The following is a 19928-nucleotide window of genomic DNA, read 5'->3' on the forward strand; positions in this document are numbered from 1 at the left end:
AGTGGGGCTGGTAGAAAGATTATGGTTATTTACAAAAACCGTGCTGTTTGCAAATTTGTGCAAAATTATTTGTTCCTGGCGCAGTTTTATGGAGCTATCTACACATTATCTCCGCCTGAGCTCCCCAGCCTTGCATATTAACTAATGTCGCCGTTTAATTGGAAATAGAACAGCCAAATTGTAAATCGCTTTTCTGTCATCTGTCTGGTGTCCACACTGTCCCCAGGAGTCGGGCCCTTGGGGTGAGCCCTCCTGCCAGCTGGGCGGCGGGCTCCCCCGGACCTGCGCTGACCCCCGCGGCAGATTCTCGTCCCTGTCACCGGCCAGGCCAGCGCTGGGAGGAACACCTTTGTCTGCACGCCCACAGACTGGCTGCAGGGGCTCCGAGGGGGAGGTGAGCGGAACGGTCAGTGGGTGTTTGCAGACCTACAAAACTAAAGCACACTCATGGGGATGTGTTTGACACGGGTTACGTTTAACGGGTCTTTCTTCAGTTGGATCACCAAAGCCAGGAGGGCCGACAGTGAAGACAGTGGCTTCCTCTGGAAGGAAGGGCAGCTATGGGCCCTCCCAGCTCCCAGACTCACTAGCCGGGGGTGCCGCAGGGTGGGCAGGACCCCACTTGCGCTGGCCCTGCATCTGCTGGCCTGGAGGGTGGGCAGCGGGCCGGGGGTGGGGGCTCTTCCCCAGGGGCCCTGAGGGCCTGGAGATGCCCAGTTCTCGGCCTCCCACTGCCATGGGGGTGGAGATGCCCAGAGAGCCGGGGCGGGGGGGGGGGGGGGCGGGGAGGGGGTTAGGGCCCCATCTCCAGAACCACAGGTTTGCGCCTGCTGGCCTTCAGGCTGGGACACCCGGGAGCTGAGGGTCAGCAGGGCCTTGGCGGGGGCCGGCATGGGCCCAGTGGGCAATGTCGACTTCTTTAACTGGTTTATTTGTCTTACCGCAGTTGTATTTGTATGGGTTAAAAAAGAAAAACAGAGCACAGAGAGGCCCACGGGAGGCAGCCCAGGGGCGCATCCCGCTGTAGCCTCAGGATGGCTGTGCGCTAGAGACCAGACCTGCAGGTGACAGTGAGCTTCAGGGGCTACCGGGAGGGCCGAGGGACCGAGGGGGGGCACAGACAGCGGGACCAGAGACACCTGCGTGGACTCAGGAGGACATGGGACACCTCGAACTCTTGAGCCCCCACGGCCTCCCCCATCAGCTCCTGTCTGTGCTCTCGTCCCCAGGACACCAGCCAGGCAGGTGCACCCGCCCAGGACTCCGGATGTCACCTTCCTGCCCACGCAGCCGAAGTGGCCCCGAGAGCTCACGCGGACCCACAGCTTCTGCTATGCCACGACCTCCCTGTCACGTGGGGGGAGAAGCCCGGGTCCGGGAAACACTGCGAGGGAGGCGGACGTGCCTGAGGGCGACAAGGCCCAGGAGTGGAGCAGAGGCGGGGGCGCTGGGAGCTCACAGGTTGCCCTGCCTGCGTCTGTCCCGCCGTCACCGGTTCTACTCTGTGGTGTTTGCCGTCTGGCCTTCGGTTACGCGGCGTCTGGGGGTGTCACGCCTGGGGATGAGCCCCCTCGCAGGTGGGCACCCCTGCGTGGGGAGGGGCAACGGGAGGCTGCAGCTGCTCTGAAGTTCAGTGGGGCAGACAGTGCGGTCACCTGTCACCTCCGGACTCCCGTGCCCCCTCAGGCCCCTTCTATCCGCCCCCCCCCCCCCGCCCCCAACCGGCCTCCACTGAGTTCGCCCCGAGGTCCGGGACACAGCTGGTAGGGCAAGGACAGCACAGCCCCCCCGCCCCCGAGGTCCTCTTTGCCTTGCGGCCACCCTGGTCCCACTCTGGCAGGAAGGACAGGGTGTCCTTCCCAGGAAGCCCAGGGCCAGGCTCGGTGACCACCACCTTGCTCGGGGCCCCAGGCCCAGGACGGTGGTGGCTTCCTGCTGTGTGCCCTCCAGCCGCCCCGAGCCCGAAATCCCATGACCCCTCCTCCAGGTCCCGGCTCTGAGGGGCAGTGCATGTTGGTTCTGCTGCTTCTCGACTTACTCGGTTTTTGTTTGGTTGTTTTTTTTTTCAAATTTATTTATTTATTTTGGGAGAGAAAGCACGTGTGGGGGAGGGGCAGCGAGAGAGGGAGAATCCCAAGCGGGCTCTGAGCTGTCAGCACGGAGCCCGATGTGGGGCTCGAACTCACCAACCGTGAGATCGTGACCTGAGCCACCCAGCTGCCCCTCTACTTACTCATTGTCAGCTTTACGTGTGTGTCCCATTCTCCACACCGAGGACCCCCCTCGTTTCCACCTCCCTTCCCCTCCCCTCCTCCCAAGGTGGCTTATCACTATTCTAATTATCTCGTTGACAAAAAGTGCTCCCCTCCTCTGTGTCCTTACGCTGTGTTCCCTGGCCCCGCTGTGTGAGCAGATTATGTGTCCCCATTCGTTCCCTGAACCAGCTCCCAGCTGCCCGGTCCTGTTCTGGGGACTGGGTGTATCGGCAGGGGAGAAAGCAGACAGGCATCACCTCCCATGGGGCCCGCGGGCTAGCGGGGTGGGGACAAGGCTGCAGGTCGCAGGCACACCGCCCCGGGCAGAGGGGAGACCCGGAGAAAGAGAGAAAACCAGGCAGGGGATGGGCTGTTGACCACGGAGGAGGAAGGGAGGACGCGTGGTCCCAGAAGGAGCAAAGGAGGCCCTGGAAACGCAGGCAGGGGCCGGCGTGGCCAGGGAGGAGCAAGCACGGAGGTCAAGGTCAGAGAGGCCCCCCGAAGCCTGGCCGTGTGGGACCGTGCTCCCCACGGACAGGAGTGCCGTTTCAGCGGGATGCCCTAGCCGCTGGCTGGGTGACAGACTTCAGGGAGGCAGGCTGGACGTGGGGAGGCCAGAGGCTGCGTGGGGGCTCCTGCAGTTATGGAGGTGGGCGGGAGGCTGGCCCAGGCACCCCGGGGGAGCGCAGCCCTGCAGGACTGGGTCACGCTCACCGAGGGGGTGGTCGGGGGGGGGGGGGGCGGGAGGGTGGTTTCGGCCACGCGGGACACCCAGCTGGAGATGTGAGGGCGGCTGGTGCAGCAGCCTGGCACCGGGACCTGGGTGCTGGAGGAAGAAGTTTGGCCGCACGTGTGGCCTGGGAGGTGGGGACGGTGGAACCCAGGTGGGAGGAGACCCAGGGCCGCTCTGAACCAAGGAGGGGACGGACAAGGGACGAGAGAAACAGCCGGAGAGTGGCCCCGAATCCACGCCTGAGCGAGCCTCCGAAAGGGAGGAAGGGCAGACACGTGCATGTTCCTGTCCGTGTGTCTGTGGGGGGTCTGTGCGTGTCCACTGCGTGCCCACGTGGCCGTGGCCACGCGTGGGATTCCACAGATTCCGTGTCCACATCTCTTCGTACGCCCGTCCGTACATGCGCGTATCCACGTGACCGTGTTGCCCTCGTGTGTGTCCGCATCTATTTCAGTACACGTGGGCTCATGGGGGAGCAGGGGCCGAGGCCGGGGTCAGGATCCCAAGGACCACCCAGCCTGAGCCCGTCCCGAGCCGGGCAGAGGACCAGGGGGGGCCAGGGCCAAGCCAGGGTTAGGGTCACCGGGCATGCGCCGGGGAGCCGTGCCGGAATAAGTCAGAGGGTGCCCATGGCGGTCCCAGTCGGGGGTGACCGCGGCGGCCCCAGCTCCCAGCTCCCAGCTGCCACGGGGTTGCACCGCCCCCTGTGCCGGGGCCCGGGCTGGGCAGGGCTGGAGGGCGAGCGCAGAGGGAAGCCCCGCACCTGCCGGCCTCCCCTCCCCACGAGTCCGGGCGGGCGGCCTCCGAGTGTCGATTCTGCGTGACTAACTCATTGATCGCCTCGCCGGGGGTTAATTAATTAATTAGGGGTGGCCGCGGAGGATGGTGGGCCGGGGCCTGGGAAGGATCTCACCACTAGGAGCTTTATTAGTACATAAAATGAGTGTTTAAAACCCACATGGCCACGAGTACGCTGTTGAGGCTTTTCATTAAACAAACCTATAAAATTACTTGCCTCATTATGTATTTTCGTGGCTTCCTCTGCCTCCTTGCCCCCACCCACCTGCCTCCTGCACCCGCTCTAAGTGCCTATTTGAAATCAATTTCTCTAATAATGGACTTAATGAGCTCATCAATTAGGGCTGCCATAACCGAATGTAGGCGCACTCCGCGGTTATCAGTTAAACTCTGGAACTAATTTCCATGCTTCATCTATCAAGGGGGTGCCCACCACGTTGGCTGCTGCTCCGGGACGATAGGGAGACCCCGGGCCCTTCCCACCCGGTGACAGGGGCGGCCTGGGAGAGGACAATGGGACCTAGCTGCCCAACGGCCGGGGGAGCGGCCCAGGCCCCAGGCGCGGCCTCAACGGCGTAATTAGCAGTAATGGATGACACGGGCGGCCGAGATAAGATGGTCGTTCCGCATGGAAAATCCCATTAGGCCTTTCTTACCTCTCCACGCAGCCTGCAACAAGGCCGCCCGGCCCCTCAACCCCCTTAAATAACGCCCAACAGGCCGTCTACACGGAGGCCTCCTGCTTCCCCAAATGCCAGTGCCCACAGGAGGGGAGGGGGGTGGGATGGCGGGAAGGAAAGCAGAGGGTCTGGGGTCCGCCTTGCCGGGTCCACTCAGGGGCAGGTGGAGTGAGGATTCCAGAGGGCAGCAGTCGGAGAAAGCTAGGGCGGCAGAAGGTTCTGGAAGCTGGGCCAAGAGGTATCAGGAAGCGCCGGGTCAAAGAGCTGTTGCTGGACACAGCGAGGTGTGTCCACAGGCCCAACAGCCCACGGTTGCCAACCAGGTGAGACGGTGGGGGAGGGACAGGGCGGAGGGGAGAGGGGCCAGGGGCCAGGGAGACCCTTCTGGGTGGACCCAGAGCAGGACCTGGGCATCAAGAGCACCGGGTTCTGGAGACACTGCTGGTGCCCAGTAGAGGCTCAGTACAGATGGACAGGCGAACGGATGGAGGGGACGGCAGTCTGCGCCTGGGAGGTTCCACGTGAAAACCTGCACCCAGGGGAGGGGTGACCACGCTGGGGCCCCCGCGCCCTAGAATTCTTTGCTGTCACGTGTCCCACCCGGACCCCAAGTTGAGTGGCTGCCCAAGAGGGACAAAGGGGAACAAGGTCCCAGCATCAGGTCAGTCTGAGTGTCTCCCTGGCCAAACTCCATCTGTGGGGGAGTGTGAAGGAATGGGCCCCTCACCTCAGGGTGCCCTTGGGAAACCGAGGCACGGAGCGTGTGCGGCCACCGTCCCCAAGCCAGGGCACATCCCGCGGGTTCACCCGGGACCCTGCCCCCACGGCCCGCCGGGGCCGCAGGCTGAGCCTGGCTCTCTCTGCTGTTCCAGGGGGAAGCCATGCGCTGCTGGGCAGAGCGGGGCAGGGGGAAAGGGGCTGGAGGGTAGTGGCGCTGGGGGCAGAGGGTGTTGAGGGAGTTAGGGGGAAATGCTAGGGTCCAGGGGGGTGGAACAGGGGAGGGGTGTGTTCTGGGGGTCCAGGGTCCAGGCACTGGGGGCTGGGGGTCTTATGGGCAGAAGGTATTGGGGTAGCTAGGGAGTTGGGTATAGGGGAGCGGGGGGACAGGGTCCTGGAGGGCTGGGGTGGGGTACCTCCAGGAACTGCCCTGCCATTACTCCCCCTGAGCCCCTCTTGCACCACACACCCCCTGCCCCCCCCCCCCCCCAGGAAGGTGGCAAGGCTTGGGGGCTTGGGGCTGGGGGGGGTGGGGCAGCCTCCTGGTGAGTGGGGCTCCTGTCGCCCGCTTAGCCCGCTGCTCCCAGTGATTTGTCATAATCAGCCCAGCTTTTCTCATTAGCGAAAGCCATTAGCTGGCTTTATCAGCAGCTGAGAGGAGGGATGTTGCCTTGGGCAAGGGCCTGGCCAGGCTGCCTCCTCCAGGCTGCCCTCAGGGCTAGCCCCACCCCTCCACCCCCTCCGCTGCCAGCTCAAGGCGGGAGACCACCACAGACCAGGGGGGCCTGGCCTGGAGGGGGGAGGGTGGGGCCAGACCGCTCAAATCCTTCGACCCTCTGCCCCAGCCCTGCTGGCCCCAGACCCCCTGCCCTTGGGCACACCAGGGCCCAGAACTTGGGCTGAATTGAGCCAGGGTCCCGGGATTCAGACCCAGACTTCGCTGCAAGATCCAGGGAGGGACTGTGGGTCCCTGCCCTGTGCAGTCCCTCCCACAGCCCCGGGGGACAAGGATTCGAAGGCACTCACTGTGTGGCGGTCCCACCCCAGATGCTGGGTGATGTCCAAATGCGCTGCTTGCTTGGGGGCGGTGACTGCAATGAACCCAGAGCAGGGACGGGCGGTGGGGCTTGGCGGCCGGCTGCGCACAGGGTGGGCCCTCCTGGCTTGGGCAGTGGGGTAGAGCCAGGAGGGCTCTGGGCAGAGGGCGACCCCCTCAGGCAGAGCCATGGGAGGCAGGGGAGTGACCCAGTGGAGTCCACGGGTAAGTGGGGGGGGGCGGGGCAAGAACGGACTCCCTCAGGCTGGGTCTGGGGCACTTGGAGGTGCAGAGGTTGGGGCAGGGCGGTGAGACTGGTGGGGGGAGGGGAGACGTGGAGCCTTTGCAGGAGGAACCGGTCAGCTAGGCGGGCTGACCCTGAGATGACCCCATGTGGGGCGTAACCTGGGATCTGCGACCTGCCCTGGGATTTCACAGTGTCGATGCCCAAGGTGACCGGACAGGTGTCCTCCTGAGAGGACACCGGAAAGGGTCAGGGGGTGGGGAGAGAAACTTGGGCAGCTCCTCGGAGAGGAGGGGAAGGAGGGCAGAGGGGTGCGAGGCAGGAGGGACAAGGCAGGGCTCTTGAAGATGGAGAAGGACCAGCCCATAGGTGCTGGGGGGAGGCTGGGCAGGGGGCAATGATGGAACTAAGAGGGGGACCCTGTGGGGTCAGTGGCCTGGGGAGGCCAGAGGGCAGGTGAGACACAGAGAGCCTGGAATGCCCAAGTCCACATCCCAGCTGAACCCCTCCATGCAGCCCTCAGGGCTGGACCCAGGAGCCGGCGGCGCTCTCCACCTGGGGCTCTGCCCTGCCCTGGCCCTCCCTAATTCCTAGAGACCATGGCCTCAGTCTCCAGTCCCACGTAGGGGTCATGCTTGGCTGCTCGCAGGGCCCCCATGTCCTGGGCCTCACAGTGAGCGTCTGAGTGTAGTTCAGAGCCCTCGGAACAGCTGCTCTCAGAGGGCAGGACCTGTGCTTTGGTCATCGCGGGCTCCTCTGGTGCCCAGTGCCACAGGCAGAAGGTGCCCGCTGAGAACGATGTGAATCAGCGAGCGAGCGGGTGGAGGAAGGGCTAGTGAGACCTGACCCAGCCTGGAGGTCACATTGCTCCCCTCTCAGAGAAGTGCCAGCGGCCTCCCAGGCAGGGCAGGCAAGGGTCTGCCATAGGTCAAGGTCCACGGGACTTCCTAGCCCTGGGCTGTGTCCTCACTGCCAGCCGAGCCTTGGGGCTGCTCCGTCCCCATCTGCGAGGTCCCAGTGCCACAGGGGTAAGCTCAGGAGCCAGGAAGGTGGTGGTGCTGAGGGCCCACCTGTCCTCTGTAGTAGGAAAGTCCAGGCCTCTTCCTCCCTGGATGTGTGACCCGAGCTCAGAGACTAGCAGTTAGCAGAGACCCTCAGCTGAGGGTCTCTGAGCCATCAGCTCGTGGCTCAGTTGCTCAGAAAAGGCGACACGAACTCCAGCTGGGGACACACCACTCAGGTGAGGCTGTTCCTGCAGATGGTCTCTGTGTGGGTAAGGGTCCCAGCCTGGGACCTGGGCTCCTGGCACTGGGGCCTGGAGGCCCACAGCGTCTCTGGCCACAAAGCAACACCTTGCAAGTAGATTGGCTGTGATTGCTTAATAACCTCTTGGCCAGACATTTGTGGATGAACCAAAGCCTGGTGTGGGCTGTTTTAGGTGTCCATTGAGATGGCTGAGACTGTCCTTGGGTTGTCCTCAGGCCTGGACAGGGCTAGAGTGTGGCCCCAGATGTGCCTCCATGGATCAGATGGGGCAGGCAGAACTAGGGCTAAGGTCTAGAGAAGTGTGAGCTGTCTCATGTGTGCATGCCAGAGCTCATCAGCTCATGTCGATGGGCACAGTTGAGGTGACAGAGCCTGGGGCCCCACAGTGCTGGGAAAGACTTCAGATCCAGGAAAATTACTCCCTCTGCCCTAGTATGGGATAGGGGAGAAGGCTCACCTGCAGAAGAGAGCATCTGCAGAGGAGGGATACCTATAAAGGGGATGATTCTCTAGAGGAGGAATATCTGTAGAGGAGGGGCACCTGTAGGAGAGAAGCATCATCAGCAGAGGAAGAGTATCTGCAGACAAAGAGTATCTGTAGAGGAGGAGTATCTGCAGAGGATGAGTATCTGTAAAGGAGGAGTATCTGCAAAGGTGGAGTATCTACAGAGGAAGAGTATCTTCAGGGAGGAGTCTCTGTAGAGGAGGAGTATCTGCAGATGAGGAGTATCTGTAGAGGATGAGCACCTGTAGAGGAGGAGTATCTGTAGAGGAGGAGTCTCTGCAGAGGATGAGCATCTGTAGAGGAGGAGTATCTGTAGAGGAAGAGTATCTGTAGAGAATGAGAACCTGCAGAGGGGGAGTATCTGTAGATAATGAGCACCTGCAGAGGAGGAGTATCTGTAGAGAACGAGCACTTGCAGAGGAGGAGTATCTGTAGAGGACGAGCACCTGCAGAGGAGGATTATCTGTAGAGGACGAGCACCTGCAGAGGAGGAGTATCTGTAGAGGACGGGCACCTGCAGAGGAGTATCTTCAGAGGAGGAGTATCTGCAGAGGAAGAGTATCTGTAGAGGAGGAGTATCTGTAGAGAATGAGCACCTGCAGAGGAGTATCTGCAGAGGACGAGCGCATGCAGAGGAAGAGTATCTGTAGAGGAGGAGTATCTGCAGAGGAGGAATATCTGTAGAGAATGAGCACCTGCAGAGGAAGAGTATGTGCGGCGGAGGAACATCTGCAGAGGAGGAGTATCTGCAGAGGAAGAGTATCTGTAGAGGACGAGTGCATGCAGAGGAAGAGTATCTGTAGAGGAGGAGTATCTGCAGAGGAGGAGTATCTGTAGAGAATGAGCACCTGCAGAGGAGGAGTATCTGCAGAGGAAGAGTATCTGTAGAGGAGGAGAATCTGCAGATGAGGAGTATCGGTAGAGAATGAGGGCCTGCAGAGGAGGAGTATCTGCAGAGGAAGAGTATCTGTAGAGTAGGAGTATCTGCAGAGGAGGAATATCTGCAGAGGATGAGCGCATGCAGAGGAACAGTATCTGTAGAGGAGGAGTATCTGCAGAGGAGGAGTATCTGTAGAGAATGAGCACCTGCAGAGGAGGAGTATCTGCAGAGGAAGAGTATCTGTAGAGGAGGAGTATCTGCAGAGGAGGAGTATCTGCAGAGGATGAGCGCATGCAGAGGGAGAGTATCTGTAGAGGAGGAGTATCTGCAGAGGAGGAGTATCGGTAGAGAATGAGGGCCTGCAGAGGAAGAGTATCTGCAGAGGAAGAGTATCTGTAGAGGATGAGCGCATGCAGAGGAAGAGCATCTGCAGAGGAGGAGTATCTGCAGAGGAGGAGTATCTGTAGAGAATGAGCACCTGCAGAGGAGGAGTATGTGCAGAGGAGGAACATCTGCAGAGGAGTATCTGCAGATGAAGAGTATCTGTAGAGGAGGAGTATCTGCAGAGGAGGAGTATCTGTAGAGAACGAGCACCTACAGATGAGGAGTATCGGTAGAGAATGAGGGCCTGCAGAGGAGGAGCATCTGCAGAGGAGGAGCATCTGCAGAGGAAGAGTATCTGTAGAGGAGGAGCATCTGCAGAGGAGGAGTATCTGTAGAGAACGAGCACCTGCAGAGGAGGAGTAGACGAGCGCCTGCAGAGGAGGAGCATCTGCAGGGGAGGAGTATCTGCAGAGGACAAGCGCCGGCAGAGGAGGAGCATCTGTAGAGGAGGAGTATCTGCAGAGGAGGAGTATCTGTAGAGGACGAGTGCATGCAGCGGAAGAGTATCTGTAGAGGAGGAGTATCTGCAGAGGAAGAGTATCTGTAGAGAATGAGCACCTGCAGAGGAAGAGTATCTGTAGAGAATGAGCACCTGCAGAGGAGGAGTATCTGCAGAGGAAGAGTATCTGTAGAGGAGGAGTATCTGCAGAGGAGGAGTATCTGCAGAGGAAGCGTATGTGTAGAGGACGAGCACCTGCAGAGGAGGAGCATCTGCAGAGGAGGAGTAGACGAGCACCTGCAGAGGAGGAGCATCTGCAGAGGAGGAGTATCTGCAGAGGACAAGCGCCGGCAGAGGAGGAGCATCTGCAGAGGGGCAGGGGCTGGGCTGGGATCTTCTGGGCAACAGATGCAGGTGATGCCTGAACAGGAGCTGGCTGGGTACAGGATGGCATCTTGAGTTTCCCCCAGGAGCTGAGACGTGTTCAGGGGAAGATGCATTATCCCACTGGTACTGGGGACACTGACTGTATCTGCCCCCCGCTCCCAGACAAGGGCCAGGAGCAGGGACGGTTTGTGTGGAGGCTCAGGATGAGAGCAAGTTTCCCACAGGGGCTCACCTCCCAGATTTTACGTAACTTCTTCCCCACACAGGGAAATGCCACAGCCTAGAGTGCCCAAGTCCACATCCCAGCTGAACGCCTCCTTGCCTCAGTTTCCCTGACTATAGAACGAGGACGGTGAAAACACTAACTTCAGGGTTGTGACGATCACATGAGGCGATATAAATGCCGCTCTAAGTGCCACACGTGGCACAGAATGAAGCTAAGGAAGAGGTGCTGCTGCTGCTGCTGCTGCTGGTGATGGTTGTACAGTGATGGTGATGGTGGCAGAGCTGGTGGCGCTGGTGGCCGTAGTGTTTGTGAGCACCAAGGTGAGAGGATGTAACCCCTGGATCATAGGGGACACGAACGCTAGCATGAGCTCACTGGGTGTCAGGCAGTCGGGCAGGTGAATCCAGCGACGTGAGCTTGTGATCAGAGGGAACCTGCAGGTGGGGAAACCGAGGGCAGAGGGGCAAGGCTCCGGGCGGAGCTTCAGGCCGGGGTTGACGGACCAGGGCCCTGGTTCCCTCTCCTGGGCCGTGAGCCGTGAGTAAACCACCCCTCCCTTGCGAAGCCCAGAGCAGGGGGCTCAGCCAAGGGTCCCCCGCTCCCCCGCCGAGCACCCCTGTGCTCATCCACACGTGGTCCGGATGCAGGAGCCACTTTGGGCCACGGCTGCCTCCTCCCCTCCTAACCCCGGTTCTCTTCCTCCTTCACTTTGCCCCTGGCACCACAGCACCCCCCAACCCCACTGTGGGTCAGGCGGCCAGCATTAGGGCTCCTTCCGCACCGAGAGAGGAGCTCTGCAGATGATGTGGGGGGAGGCCAGGCTGGGACCTGGTGGAAGGGAGGCTGACCTTGACACGGAGGGAGCTCAGGGGACGGGACCGCCCTTGGGGGCAGCGGCTGCTCCCTCCTGGTGGCGAGGCCCCCGATCTTGGCCCTCTTAGAAGCCCTCTGCGTCAGGCCTCAGCTGGCTGTCCGGGCGCCCCCTGTGGGATGGACCGGCGGCCCTCCCTCGTGGCGGTGGCCCCTCACTGAGGCTGAGTGCGGGGAGCTGCCGCGTAGCCCCTGGCCCATCTCCTGGGCATTTGCTTTAAATTTGCTGAGGCCACAAAACAAGCCAGGTTGGGCTGTCAGGGGCTGGCGGACGGCAGAGAAAAATCCTAGTGGCAATGTGGGTTTGGCCCCTCCCTCCTCAAGCCCAAAGCACGCCTCTGAAATGTCCTGGGGCCGGGTGACCCTTAGATCTTCAGTTCCAGCCAGAGTCTGGGGGGTGGGCACCACCACAGAGAGGGTCTGCCTGGTCAGCGCCAGGCCCAGCCCTTCCACCCCTCTCCTCCAAAGCCACAGGCTCCCGGGAGATGTGGGGGACGTCCCGTCCCCGTCAGGCCCGCCTAGAAGGGCTGGGCAGTACGTGGCCCTCAGCCCAAGTGGTCCTGGCCGCTTAGGCAAGCCGGGTCCTCGGAGCCGTCAGCAGCTGGGCCCGGCAGTCACAGGGTGCCCAGCGAGATGCGGTGGGCTCAGGGGCGCCGTGTGGGTCTAGGCAGGGATGCCAGAGAGCACGGCCAGCAGGGACAGGGTTAAGAGCGTGCCGCCGGCCTCCCTCCCGCGCCTTGAAATGGATCCCTGGTTCCAGAATGACTCCGCTTCCCCTCTTAATCTGTATTTTACGAGTGAGAAGCTTTGCATTATGCAAATCGTTAGATAGGAACAGGTGACATTTCAGCAAAGAACATGAGCGGGAGCGGGCCAGCGGGCGGGCTGCTGATTTAGACATTAGTATTTGTCACCAGGGCGCAGGGGCGGAGGGGGCTCGGCTATTCGCACCTTAAGGTGGAAGTGTTGGTGGCAGGCCCGGGCCGGCCCACACCCTTCAGCAGGGGGCACCCAGCACGCAAGGGAGGCCGCACCCTGCAGGGCCGTCCTCGTGCTCAGGTGGCCCTCGGGGCAGGGCCAGCACGGCTCCATTTTACAGACAAGGGCACCAAGGCACAGAGAGGCCACGGACCAAGCCCGAGGCCCTAGAGCTGGAGACGGGGCGGGACCCAAGCCGGGCCGGCAGCTGGGGCCTAGGCGTCTGCGGCCCTCCCTGCTGTCCTGGGGCCCACCGTGCCCAGGCCGGCCCTCCGTGTCCTGGTGCCCCGGGCCTATGTCAGCCTGAGCACCCTCACACGGGCATCTGCCCCCGTGCGCCCACCCCCCAGGGCTGTGCCGCCCATTCCATGGTCTCAGCTCCACCCTCGGCCCACAGAGCCCCAGACTCCTCCTCCTCCTCCTCGCCTGAGGGTGCTCCCCCAGCCCCTCTGAGCGCAGAGCGATGTGAGCTGTGGCCATCTGTCATTCCATTGTCAAACGCATCCACCTTCCGCTTCCCGGGAAGTCGTTGAGAGGAAATGGACGGACAGAGAAGCCAGGGGCCACGCGCCTCACGGGGTGGGGGCGGGGGGGGTAGCTGCCGTGTCCTTCAATTTTCTAGCTGCCTGACGGCGCTCCACGCTCCGGGCACCGAGCGCCCGTGGGAATTAAAAAACCGAAAGCTCTTCCGAAGGCCGAGGCGAGCGTGCGGGCCCCAGGGACCAGGCAGGGCTGGATTTCCTCAGGAGACCGTGCGGACGTCCCCAGGCAAGGGCGCCAGGGGCAGCCACGCAGTGGCCGCTCCCTGCGAGCCCGTGCTGACGCTGGGCCTGCTGCGCTGGCTGGTAGGGCGGCTGGTCTGTCCGAGGCTTTGCTGGCCAGGCTCCTGGCAGGGTGTCTGGGACAGGCCCTGTGCATCCGGGGGGGCGGGGGGAAGGGGGACTCTGGCCAGGGCCACAGTCAGAGTCAGGGCCACCTGCCCCTTGGGCCTTGGGCCTTGGGCGTCGTCTGCAGGCCCGGGGGGGGGCCGCACCGAGGGGTCTACTCCTCCCTCTGCAGAGCCTGGGTGGCCCTCCGGGTGCTCAGAGGAGCTGTGGGAGGGGTCCCCGGTGGGCCCCTTCCCGGGGCAGTTCCACCAATGTTCCTCAGGTGTCCCCCCGAGGCTGCGGCTGCTGGGAAATCTTAAAGCCATCCTAGATGACCCCAGACGACCTCCAGGGCCTGGTAGCTTACGCAGCCTCAGAAATGGCCGGATAATGGGGGGCTGGGCCCCGGGTCGGGACAGCAGCCCCCACCCCAGCCACCGGGACTCATCACCATCGGGGGTCCCCTCTGTGCCCTGGAGGACGGCCCGCCCTCCCACGGACTCCCAGGAGGCTCCCCCACCCAGAACCAAGGTTTCTCTGCGGGGCTCACTGTGGACCGAACTGTGCTCACCCGGCTGGGTGGGGCAGGGGAGGGGGGGGACTGGCTGGTGGGACCGCCCGAGGGGCACAGGCCTGGCCCGAGGCGAGGAGGGCACTCGGTGGGTGACAGCAGGCCCACGGGCTCCTGCCTCGAGGCCGCTTGCTGCATGGGACGCGGTATGTGCAGCGAGTGTCGCTCCCCACCCCACCCCACCCCACCCTCACCCCCACCCCCGGCCGCAGGACTCAGGGCTCTGTCACTCAGCAAACACCGTGAGTCCGGGAAGGGGCCCCGGGGGGACAAGAAGAACCCCCCTTCCCCAGCAGCCGAGGACATGCCCCAGGCCCCGCGCCGGGCTTGGCTGACCGCGGAGTGAGGGCTACCGTCCGAACCGCAGGAGCGGCGACAGCCCATGTGGACTGAGCAGCTGTGGGGGCGTCTTTGCAGTGTGCCCCCCAGGCACCAGCCCCTTTCCACCCCCGAGGTCGGCCGTAGGGCTCCCCCCCCCCCCGCCCCGAAGACTCTTGCTGTGTGGGTCCCTGTCTACCCTGGGGCTCCTTCTGCCCTCCAAGCCTGACACCCCCGCCCGTCCCTCCATCCGGGAGGACACAGCAAACCACAGAACAGACCCCGAGTAAAACCCACACTGCTGCCGTGTGAGGTGGGGCAGCGAGTGCCTGTCAGGTGGCAGGGATGCCCTGAGGAGGGACAGGGAGGGGAAGGCCACACAGGGTGGGCTCGAGGCCCAAGGGACGGGGGTGGCACAGAGGAAGGAGGGAGTGGACGCCCTGGAGAGGCCTCCGGACCAGATCCGGGAAGATCTGGACAAAAGCCGGGGCTGTGCGTGCAGGGGAGGGAGGTGTGAGGCAGGCGTGGGTGACCCACGGCCAGAGCGCAGCGTGACCAGCCCTCGCCTCGCAGGCAGGTGCCCACGCACACAGGGTGAGGGGTGTGCTGGGGGGGGGCAGGGAGGGGGGACGGGGACAGTGCAGGGGGGGGAGGGGAGGACCCTCTGTGGGGTGGGCACAGGAGGGGAGGAGGGACCCAGGGGGAGCCGCCGTGCTCCTGCGTCCCCAGGATGCTCTTCCTGCACCCGCCTTGCCACACCTCCCCAGGCTCGATGCCAACCTGGGCGGGCAGCCACCCCTGGGACAGGTCGGTATGTAGTAGGTGCTCAACAAACGTGGAGTAAACAAAGATTCAGAAACGGGCATTTATTTTTATTTAAAAGCACTAGGTGCTGCCGAAGCCAGGCTCGGTGGTGGATCCCTGCCCCCTGGGCCCCAGGCTCTGGGGACGGGCACTCTGACAGAGCCAAGGCCCCCACGGCCCAGGGCCCCCCAAGTCCCCTGTCCTGGAGCCCTCACACCCCAGTCTGCCTGCCCGCTGCCCCTCTGGTGGGGGCCAGTCCCTGTCCTGGCTGAGGAGCTCCTGGTCTACGTTTAAGATGAAAAGCAAGGGCGGCCCCAGTTCACTAGCGAGTGTGGGGCTTGACATTTGCATGAGAAAGGGAAGCCCTGTCCTTATCGGTCAGGGGACCAGTGTCAATAACGACTTACCTTCAGGCTCATAAATGTCGCTCTCGGGGTGCTCATAAACAACGAACTCTCTCTTTAAATGAGCAAGTGGAGCTATTTATGGGCTCCTATTACGCGTGATGATGGGTAATCGCGGGAGGAACGTTGCCCAACACAGCCCTGTGGGTGCCCACCCCTAGCCCGGGGAAGGGGAGGCTGGGGTGGGGGGAGGAGCAGCGGGGGCCCCACGCCCCCAACCCTGGCCACCCACCGAGTCCTGTGGGGACAGCCTGGGCCTGGGAGGGGATGCCACCAGGCTTGAAACCTGCCAGAGGTGGAGATTTCAACGTGGAGGTCCCCAGGGCCAGACGAGGTGGTCAGACTCCCACTCCCTCCTGGGAGCCTGAGCCCCGGGCCGTTTGTAGAAGCTCCTGTGGGTGCAGGTGACTTGGAGCAGGTGACCAGCGTGTGTGGGTCCAGTGACGGCTCCTCACAGGTGTGGGAGTCCCGGGGCACACGGGGACACACAAGCATACGTACAAACTCGTGTATGAACACACTAATACACACCCACCCCTGGGCACACCACACCCCTCACATACACTCATGGGAGAATATACCGCAACATACACACACACACACACACACACACACACACACACACAGCCTTCCACAAACCCGAGGGCCTTGCCTTTAACACACCTCTCCCCCTTCCCCGCCCCTCCTCCTTTCTTCTCCCTCCCCTCTCTCCTCTCCCCATCCCTCCTCTCCTCCCCTCCCTGCTCTCCCTCCCCGTTCCCCTCCTCCTTTCCTCTCCCCTTCCCTCTCTCCTAACCCTCCCCCTCTTCCTCCTCCCCTCTCCCTCCCTTTCTCTCCTCTTCCTCCTCTCCCCCCTCCCCTCCTTATTTTCCTCCTCCCCCTCCCCTTCTTTCCCCTCCTCTTCCTCCTTCTCCCTTCTCCTCCTCCCCCTCCAGCAGGCACACCACACTGGAGCCAGAGGGATTTCTTCTTTTTCTAATTATAATTTGGGGACAATTTTAGATTTAGACAAAAGTCACAAAGCTGAGAGAGAGAGCCCCACACACCTGCCCAGGGTCCCTGCCCTTCACCGTCATCAGGAGGTGCCTGTGTCACAACTAGGAACCCAACGGCAGCACATTACCCTCAAGTAAACCCCAAGCTTGGTCGAATTTTCCATTTTCCCCACTGTGTCCTTTCTCTGGCCCAGGACCTCTGCTGGACCCTACACTGCCTTCTCCTGAGCCCTCAGTCTCTCCTGGTCTTTCTCGGCCTTGACAGCTTCAGGGTTAGCCTGGCGTCCTATAGGATGTCCAGCTTGCCTTGTCTGGTCTCTGTCTCACAGTCAGGTGACATCACTCCTACCAGGGACAGTGGCTCGGCCAGGTGGCCCATGGGGCAGGTGGGGGACCCTGTGCCTGGCCCACTTGTAGGTTCTAGCACATTTCAGAGACACCCACCGGGCCCCCCCCCCGCACATACCCTTCATCCCCAGGACCCCGAGGCCTGGGAGCCATGCCACACAAGCCCCACTCTCCCCCTCCTTCCTGCCCTGCCCAGCAGGCCCCACTGCTGCTCGGGGGTCCTTGCCCCCAGCCAGGCGTCCTTGGCCACCCTACCACCCACCAGAGTGGCCTGTCTGCTCCCTGGTCGGTGCCTGCCCCTGTGGAGTGTGGCAGGGATTGTCCCGGTCACTATGAGCCGAGCCACAGCGCCAGGCTCAGCCCTACCAAGGGCCCTGCTGTTACTTGGCGTACCTGAGTGCCGGCCCTTTGCACGTGCCACCCCTCGGGCTCTCACAGGCAGTATGGGAAGTGTGGCAGGCAGCCCCTGGTGGCCGGGGCGGGGGGCGGGGGTGGGCAGCAGAGCAGGGGGGACAGGAGGCGGCCAGCACGTGACAGGGGCTCAGAGCAGCTGGGCAGCTCTACCCCAAAGCACGGCAGGTGGGGGCTGGGCTCCTGGATGTCAGGGGCCCGGCTGCCATAGGTTCAGACTATGTGTGCCCTTTGGCTACAACGACATTTCATCACCTCCCGAAGCCTCAACAAACTTGACCCAAGGGGTGAAAGCTGTGTGACGCAGACACTACGGACACGTGGCTGGCTGGCTCCCCAGCGAGGCGAGCAAGGGAGGCTCCGAACTGGCAGCCTCACAGGCCGATTCTGCTCTTTCGAAGGCAGGTGCGATGGTCTGCCCCACACTGCAAAGGGGCCTACGCCCTGGCACAAGGAACAGGACACCCTGTCCCTCAGGGAGGAGACAGAGCTCCAGGACTGCGGGGGACCGGACGGGGACAGGGTCGGGTTGCCGTGTACAACCTGGGCTGTGTCTGGGCCAGTGACCCTGAGGCTGCAGGGCTTCAGCCAAGGCCACAGCTGAGAAGTGGGTGTCCCGAGGGCACTGAGGAAGAAGACAGTGCTGGGGGCTGACCCAGAGCTCCCCAGGGCAGCTGTGACAGCAGGCTGGGTGGGGGCTCGGGGGGTGGTGTTGGAGGCTGGGGCTGATGCTGGGGCGCACCTGTCCCCTTAGCGGGAGGATGGCCCAAGCGGTCCATTTCCTGTCTCCACCCAGGGAGCGGCCTGACGTCCTCCGGACCTAAATGAACAACCTCCCTCCCTGCTGTGTTAGTGGGAAGCTGGGGGGCCGGGGGGGCGGCTAGGAGCCGGTGGGCGTGCAGCCGGCCCCCCCAACAAGCCCAGGCGGAGCCACCTGGCCACCCCCCCTGACCCCCCCCCCCCCCGCAGCTGGAAGTGTCCCGCACAGGTGGGGTCGGCCGGGGCCACAGCCTGTCTCACGCCTCTCCCGCACGCATCCCCCTGATTCCACCTTAAATGGGTCTGATCGGCCTGCGCACCGGTGAGCGCGCGCATGCTAATATCGAGGCCAATAAAGAGCAAATCAGGGCCCAAGCCTGCCGCCTTAGCACACAGTCAGAACTGATGGCTGCAGAAGTCATAAAGATCTCATTTAATCTCGCGTCTATCTATCACCGCGGACGTCTTGGCCCTCTTTGTGCGGGGGTAATATGTGCTCATTACAAAAGCAAAGCAGATCTGGCATGAATAAACGCAGGATGAAGTGCTCACTTGGAATGCGACAGCGTGATCAGTGGCGGCAGTAATCGCGGAGAATCGAGGGCTAAATTATTCCATAACCGTGATTTGAGGGGACAGCCCGGAGCACCCCACGGCTGCCTGCGGCGGCAGCGACGGGGCCTGATAAAACATCCTTCCCAATTTACGGGGCCGCGCTTGACCAGTCTGCCGCGGTGCGCGCCGTCTAATCATGCCATCAGTGCCGCGAGAAGGGGCTCAAATGAAAGGAGATTGGAAAACTACCCTCAATTGAAATCACATTTGTAAATGAGGCAGGCTTTTCTGTTCAGAGTGTGAACGTCACGGTAAATCTGCCTGAGGAGTCATGGACAGAGCGGCTGGTGGCGGGCAGGGGTGGCACAGGAGCGACGGGGACCTGCCCGTGCCCGGGGCGGGGGTCCACGCTCGGGAAGACGCCCAGAACGGCGTGGGTCCCGCGGGGCAGCGTCACAGAGGAGGGGACGCCTGGTCCGCTGAGACGGGCCCTGGGCAGCGTCTCTGAAGCCCGCTCTCCGTCTGTGACGTGGGGTGCGGGGCGGCCTTCTCAGGGCAGGTGGGGCGGGACGGGTGACGGAGGTGCCCAAGCAGTACCACTTCCCCCCTGCCTTCCGGGGGCGGGCGTTGGGGGGCTCGCGCCTGCCTCCCATTCTCCCCTCTGCACCCGTCTGGCTCCTCCCTCTAGACCTTGTCTGCCTGCCCGTGCCCCCCCCCCCAGTTCTCCCAGGCTGGGGTGGGGGTGGGGGGTCATCTCCGTCCCACCCCAGGGCTGGGGCTGGGACTGCCCTCAGAGGAGACGGAGCTGGGCACAGGCCAACTGGGGGTAGGAGGCAGGGGGCAGGTTAGTCTGACCGGCCGTGTGCCCCATGACCTTGGCATGTCCCCAGGTCCAGGCATACGCACTGGGGACACTCAGAGCAAGGACAGCCATGCATGCACAGGGAGAGAGGAGGGGAGGGGAGGCCTGGCCCTCAAGGGTGGCCATGAACCCCCATGAGAACCGCACGCCCGGATGGGACTGATGGAGGGCCGTGCAGCCGCTGGCCCTAGATAGAGGTCCTCCCCGACCGGGTGGTGGCAGGGCCCGTGTGGCGGCAGGAGGGGGAGCTGGCGCAGAGCGGAGGGAGCCATCCGGCGGGCCGGTCCAGCCTGGGGGGTGGTGTCCCGCCTCGGGAGCACAGCTCGGAGCATGGCCGCTCTGGGCAGCACTCGGGGCCCCTGCCGGCTGAGGGGGCCCTGGACATTTGGGGGTCCGGCCGGGCTCGGTGCCACCTTGTGGCCCCGAGCTGGGAGGTGGGGCAGGGCCTCCTCCAGTCCTTTATGTAAATCAAGTCCTAATTAGCCCATCCGGCATTTGTGTAGAATATCATTTTTTTAATTACCGGCCCAGGCAGGTTTGGCTGCTGCCTGTTGTGGGGCCAATTACCATAAATCCCCCGGTAACAATTAACAATGTTGGAGCCGGGCTGCATGTATTTCCAATGTTATAATTATGC

Source organism: Panthera onca, chromosome B1 (assembly GCF_046562875.1).
Source record: "Panthera onca isolate mPanOnc1 chromosome B1, mPanOnc1 haplotype 2, whole genome shotgun sequence".
NCBI classification, from domain to species: domain Eukaryota; kingdom Metazoa; phylum Chordata; class Mammalia; order Carnivora; family Felidae; genus Panthera; species Panthera onca.